Below are 6,267 nucleotides of genomic sequence, written 5' to 3' on the forward strand. Positions count from 1 at the left end.
ATCTCATGCACTGTGTGTTCACTGTGTGAACAGGTGACTCTGGGTCTGGTGTTGGGTTGAGGCCGTGCTCACCTGACCATACAGATGGCTAAGGAAGGAGGGAGGAGAGGAGGCACAAATGGCAGCCACTGAAATGATGTGTTGGTTGGGAGGGCAAGCTAAGCACTGGGGACAGTTCTGCAAAGCCTCAAAAGGGAGTGTGTTTGCATGTGTATTTGTCTGGGGCAAATCTTGATCTTTGCACATGGTGACCCCTGTAAGGCACAAACAGACCTGTGGGTCCGACCAGGGCCGTGAGCATGTGCAGCATTCCCAAATACAAATTGAAGGGAATTTGTTAGAAGAAAAATTGCAGTCACTAGATATAGCATAGTAATACCATTTATTCATAATCTGTCCAGTTGATTCTACTCCTCATATTGTAAATTTTGCCAGAAATCAAACCACTTTGATGAGAGAAAAAAATAAAGTATAGGGAAACTAAATGCAAGGCAGCAAAGATTTGCAAGAGGTCATTTTGTGCTAAGAGATGTAAATGATCTTACAGTGACTTCTAGGTAAAATTGTGCAAGCTTATAGATGTTTCCCTCAGAAGGCATCTATCTATCTCTTACAAAATCTATTTATAAAATTTCTTATGTTACCTTTCTTGAACTTCATTTGGTGTAAAAACTCTCTCTGATAATACCATGAAGACTAAGAGATATCAAGAGAGAAAAACCTGAGCTCTTTAGTGAGATGATAGGAATTTATTATTCACAGCTGCATACACACGATTTTGAGTTCTAACAGCCAGCAATTAGTTTAAACAGTAATACCACCAAGGGAAGCATAACTTAGTTAAAATTTACATTTAAATGAGATCATTTGGAGAAATCAAATGCAGAACAATCTGTTATTTTTATATAACATTTCATAGCAGATTTTCTTAGCAAGGTATTCCTCACAATATAGTTATATTACTTGCTGGTCGAAAATTACTGTGATACATTTGTACGTGTAGGGAAAAAAAAAGTCTCACCATTTGTTCATTAACAACCTGATGCAGAAAATTATCTCTGCTCAGGAAAGCATATTAACCACATTTAACTTAACACTCATGCTTGGCCCTGCTGAAAGCTAAGCACGTACTTAAGTGTTTTTCTGAACATGAATTGAAATTCTAAATACATTTGCTTGCTCTCTTCAATCATCTGCTCAGCTTACAGTGATGGAAACGGTTTGTGTTATGAAGCTCTTTGAATTTGTCAGCTATTTTAAATGCTTGTAACCAGTTAAAAAACAATTATACATCACCCTGTGTTAAGACACTGTGGAGACTTTTACTCCAGATAGGAAACTCTTGAGATTTAATTGTGAATTTTGAAATAAGAACAAAATGATAATTGGATCTTCCTTCTTCTGGGAAGCTCCTTTATTTCAGTCTTTTTTTTTTTTTTTTAAATCTGAATTTTTGGCCATTATTACAGTTAAAACCTTCCACAGAATTAAAAGTTTCTAAATAGAGATTGTTGACACTCCCAAGTGAAAATAAGTCCATTCAGTTTTGTTTTGATGTTAAGCATTAAACCGCATCTGCCAATGAAGGGAGAGTATTTCATAGGGTTTCAGAAATATTTTTTTCCAATTTCCCTCCATAGCTGGACTTTCTGTCTGGATTTAAAACATGGAATGTGTAATTTTTAAGGACTCTGGAGTGTTGTAGGCTTTCCTCTATTATGAAACAAAATTTCCAGCTATTAGCTTAAATAGGATCCAGACAAGGAGCAGGGGAAAGCTTTAGGGGCATAGCACTCTGGAAAAATACCTTGCAAAGAGATTAGCAGAGTAGGACTCTTAACTCCAAACTCCCTGGAGAGCTCTGCCATCCAGCCTGGGGAAATACACAGGTTTCTGTACTGGGAGGTGATTCCTGGAGTGCCTGTGTAATCCTTTGCCAGAGCTGGCAGGTAGCAGGTGCAGCCTTCAGGCAGCATGCGAAGGCACCTACAGGAATGTAGCTTGTGGAGTTTATCATCAAAAATATAGCCAGCCAGGACTGTATCTCCTACTGGAAGGGTTGCAAGAGTGTGCATGTATCCATGAGCCACTTTTCTGCTAAATAAACTGAGTAACTCTATGACAGAGTAGACCAGAAGCCTGTAATGGATGACTTTATTATGCATTCAGCACCTAGAATGATCAAGTGTTTCATATAGGACAGAGTAAGATGGGTCCATGACAGAAAACATTTATATAAAGACTTGATGGAACAAGTAATAATGAAAAACAGTTACATGTGCAGAATAAGAAGGTCCAGAACACAGAGGTAGCTGCACTTAATTTATATTAATAGTGAAGAGCTCTGTGTTCTATTAATAATAGAAGAATCTACTCTTTCATTTCTTATTTTTATCACTATTATTTCTTATATCCCCCCTTTTGTGTTCCATTGACTTACTGAGTGGTTTTTAATACATCAGTGGTGTGGCATTTTCTGACTAAAAACTAAACTGGGCGCTTTGAGCTTTCTTCGCACCACTAGACAATGCTAATAAAACCTCTCTTGAAAAGCATGAGGTAAACCTATTTTGAGATGGGTAGTTGGATGGGGATCAATAGGGCCTGTGCCAGCAAAAAAGTTAAAAAACATAAAAGCGAATGGTCAAGGCCAAAAATGATGTAACTTAATGAAAACTTGGCCATCCTCAAACCCGAAACCCAGACTCATCACTCATTCCTGATCACTGCTGCAAGCTCCAGTGTAATAAAACAGAGTTTTAAACAGTCTCGTTTTGACATGTTTATGCATTTGTGATGCACTCTTGTCTCCATCTGAAAACGACCCTCTGGCAATGTCAGCAGACAGAGAGACCAGGAGTGGGATAGGCATGGAGGCACTTGTCCCTAATGGTCATCTGTCTGCCTGGTCAAGAGGGAGCAGGGCATTAGAAGGAGCCAGCTCTTGTACCGCTTGTGCTGGCCTCCTGTGTACCCAGCTGTGCCACTTACAGAAAACACTAAAATTCATGGTTAAAAATGTCCCTCTGAGGAATTCTAGCAGCTGACAGCAAAGCTCGAAGTGATATTGTTTGTTCAATTGAGAAATTTCTTTTAATTATCAAGTCAGTCTTCATTACAACCTCATAAATGTTTGGTTTCAATATTTGTTTTCTTTCATTTGGACAGGTCCTTGTGTACAACCACAGCTTTTCCCTCTTCGTTGTAGGCAGAATGACAACTTGTCAGGTTTCATTGTAACAGTTGCCAGCAATTTTAGCTTAGAGTTAGCAGAAACCTGAATTTGAATAACTTCTCAGGCTTTAGCATTTTCTTTGTGCAGCACAGACACGTGCAACCAGGATGTAGAGCTGGGTGCAGTTACGTGTGATAAATATTTGGTTACCTGTCTTGATCAGTTGATACCAAATGAGCAAACTCCTGTTGTGAAAATGCTGCAGAATGGGTGATTGATTCTGTTCTGGGGCAGCAGCCTCCTGGCTTTAGTGGGCTTTGGCTCAGACCCCGAGTTTCCAGCAGACTTTCAGATATCCCTCCTGCTGAGAATCTGGATGAGTTAAATTAGAATTAACTCCTTGTTATGAGGGAATTTTACTGCAGGTTGTTCACGTGAAAGAAAAAATCATCTGTAACGGCTACACAAGTACTGCCTCTTTAGAGTCAAGCTTTCTTTGTTATGTCATATGTGCAAAAAAATAAGGCCTTCTGCTATGTGGTTGCATCTGGCAAACCCCTTGTCGGTGGATCCAAACAGGACCTGAATTTTCAGTTCCCAAATCTGCAAGAAAGGACACCTCTTCCTCTCTCCTGTACTTAAGTACATTCGCAGGATCACAGAATCACAGAATATGCTGAGTTGGAAGGGACCCCCCTGCACCTGGTGTGACCATCCCTGAGAGCCACACCATGTGCCTTAGAGTATCATCCAAATGCTGCTTGACAGAACCTGGCTTTGAGAGGAAACTGATCTTTGCAGGATATGCATATGCTATTTCCTTGCACAAGAAGAATTATTTGGCCTTATAAGAACAGTGAATAAGGTAAATATAGGCTTGATCTGTAATTTCAAGAATTCAAACCCATCAAAGTTGACATGATACAAAGGTACATTTGAAACGTTGCACCTGATTTCGATAACATGACTGTTGTAAGGAAAAAATCAGACTGTCCGTCTCTAGAACAGGACTTGAATTTTTCAGCATTTTAAAAGCAAATTAAAATGGAAACTGCAGAAGAACTCACTTTTACGGTACATCCCATTTTGAAGAACTTTTAAAAATAACAATATCCTGTTGTAATATTTATAAAACAAAATGAAACAAACTGTTTTCAGTTGTTTAAGTGGAGAAGAAAATTTATGCACCTGCTTGACTCTTAAAAATTGCCAAAATTTTACTTTCTGTTCTGTAATGGAAAGAATAATTTTCAGGCCTTATTTGGAAATCTTCAGAATTTGTATATTGTTTACTTTTTATTTTCCTTTCAGTACTCTCACTTCTGAGATATTCTACAATTATGGAGTGAAACTCAGTATGCATTACATTAAACCAGATGAAAGCTGGACAATAAATGTCGAGGACATTCCATTGCAGTGCAGGAAGGTATCAGTTTTACGTTGTTCTTTGGTAGCAGTTGTATGTAGTTGGTCCTATCTCCATTGCCATTGAGCATGAAAAGATTATGTTTGTTTTTTCCCAATCAAAACTATTGTAGTGCAGATGCTGGATAGATACTGCTGACTAATCCAACTGTGCTGACTGTGGTGCAGGTGAACAGAGCAGAAGAGAAAAGATTTTTCCTTCTCTAGGAAATGATGCCCTGACTTCAGCAGGTTCCATGAGTATTGATGCCCAGGTCAAGGAGGGGATGCCCAAATTACTCATAAGTGAGCAGGGACAGCAGAAGCCATTGATCTGTCCTTTGATTTAGACAAGGTGGTGAGTAAACGCAAATGTGGTCTTTACTTGTCTTGTTTAAGGGAACTTTCCTCCTCCTGAACTCTCACAGGGTTGTGTGGAACACCCGGGATCAATGCCAGGCTGTGCACTCACAGTAGTTGCCGAGCTCATTTGTGCTTCAGCAAATACGAACCTGGTGCACAGTCTGACACAGTGTGCTGCTGAGTGGGGATGGGAACTGAGATTCAATCACGGGAGATTATGTTTCTCACTCCTGGTTTTGCTTTCTATCTATTTGAAGTGTAAAATAAACTGGACATGTTCATAAAAAGTTTCAGCAAATGCTTGTTATATCTTGGGTCTCATTTTCTGTGTGTGTTGATCAAATACAGACAGATGGAAGCTGGTGGTGATTTAAGACACTCATGTGGCCAAGGATTGTGCTGTAAACCGTATTATAATCCATGTTTCATATGGAAGCTGAAATTCTAGACTGAATTACAGTTTTACTGTTCAAATACAGTGCATTCACTGTCATTTATAACTTAAAAGAACAACTGCAGAGTAAGAAAATAAATAAATATGTGGGGTTACTTGTAGGAAAGCAGAATATTTATCTATTTCAGCTTGAAAAGGTGTCTCTGGATGTGATTTAAGAGGGAAATGATTGCAATAAATCAAATGAAGCAGGGGCCTAGATTAAAGATGAGAAAGCTAACATAGCCAAGATAAATGCATTTGAGTAAAGTTACTTATTTGTGATATTTGCAAGATGGGGTTCAGCAGCTGGTGTAAGAACCATCCTTAATTTTTCTGCTAACAGAATATGTTTATAAGGACCGTGTTTCTTGCTCTATAACACCATGAACATTATATTTTAACTAGAATTCTTTCATATTCTATCTATTCTATTAAAAGAGTCTGGCAAATAAATTTCAATGTCCAGATCGTGCTGAGGTGTATCATGAACTGGCAAATATTTGTATCCACAATTATAAGTCAATCATTTCATTCACCCATGACCATAAACTTATAATGCCCTCAGGTAAGTCAAACATATTGTATGAACATGTGTACATTTATATATTTATATCTCTGTATGTGAATAAGTGGGTTTGTATATTTATCTGTATTATATTTATAATTAAAAAAGTATTCATTTTGAAGCTATTCATTTTATTTTCTGAGGCCTTTGTCTCAAGCAAAACATTTTGTTACTAATATTTTCTATCCTTGGTCTCATTGGAGAGGTCATTTTTAAAGAAACCCCACAAACACAAATGTTTATAATTTTATTTTTTTGTAAACTTCGGCCATTTTATCTAAGTATTTTAAAAATATTTCATTTTTCATCTTTGTTCATACAATG

The sequence above is a fragment of the Pipra filicauda genome, unplaced genomic scaffold (genome assembly GCF_003945595.2).
Source record: "Pipra filicauda isolate LSUMZ 115617 unplaced genomic scaffold, ASM394559v2 scaffold361_size729390_pilon, whole genome shotgun sequence".
Classification (NCBI taxonomy): Eukaryota; Metazoa; Chordata; class Aves; order Passeriformes; family Pipridae; genus Pipra; species Pipra filicauda.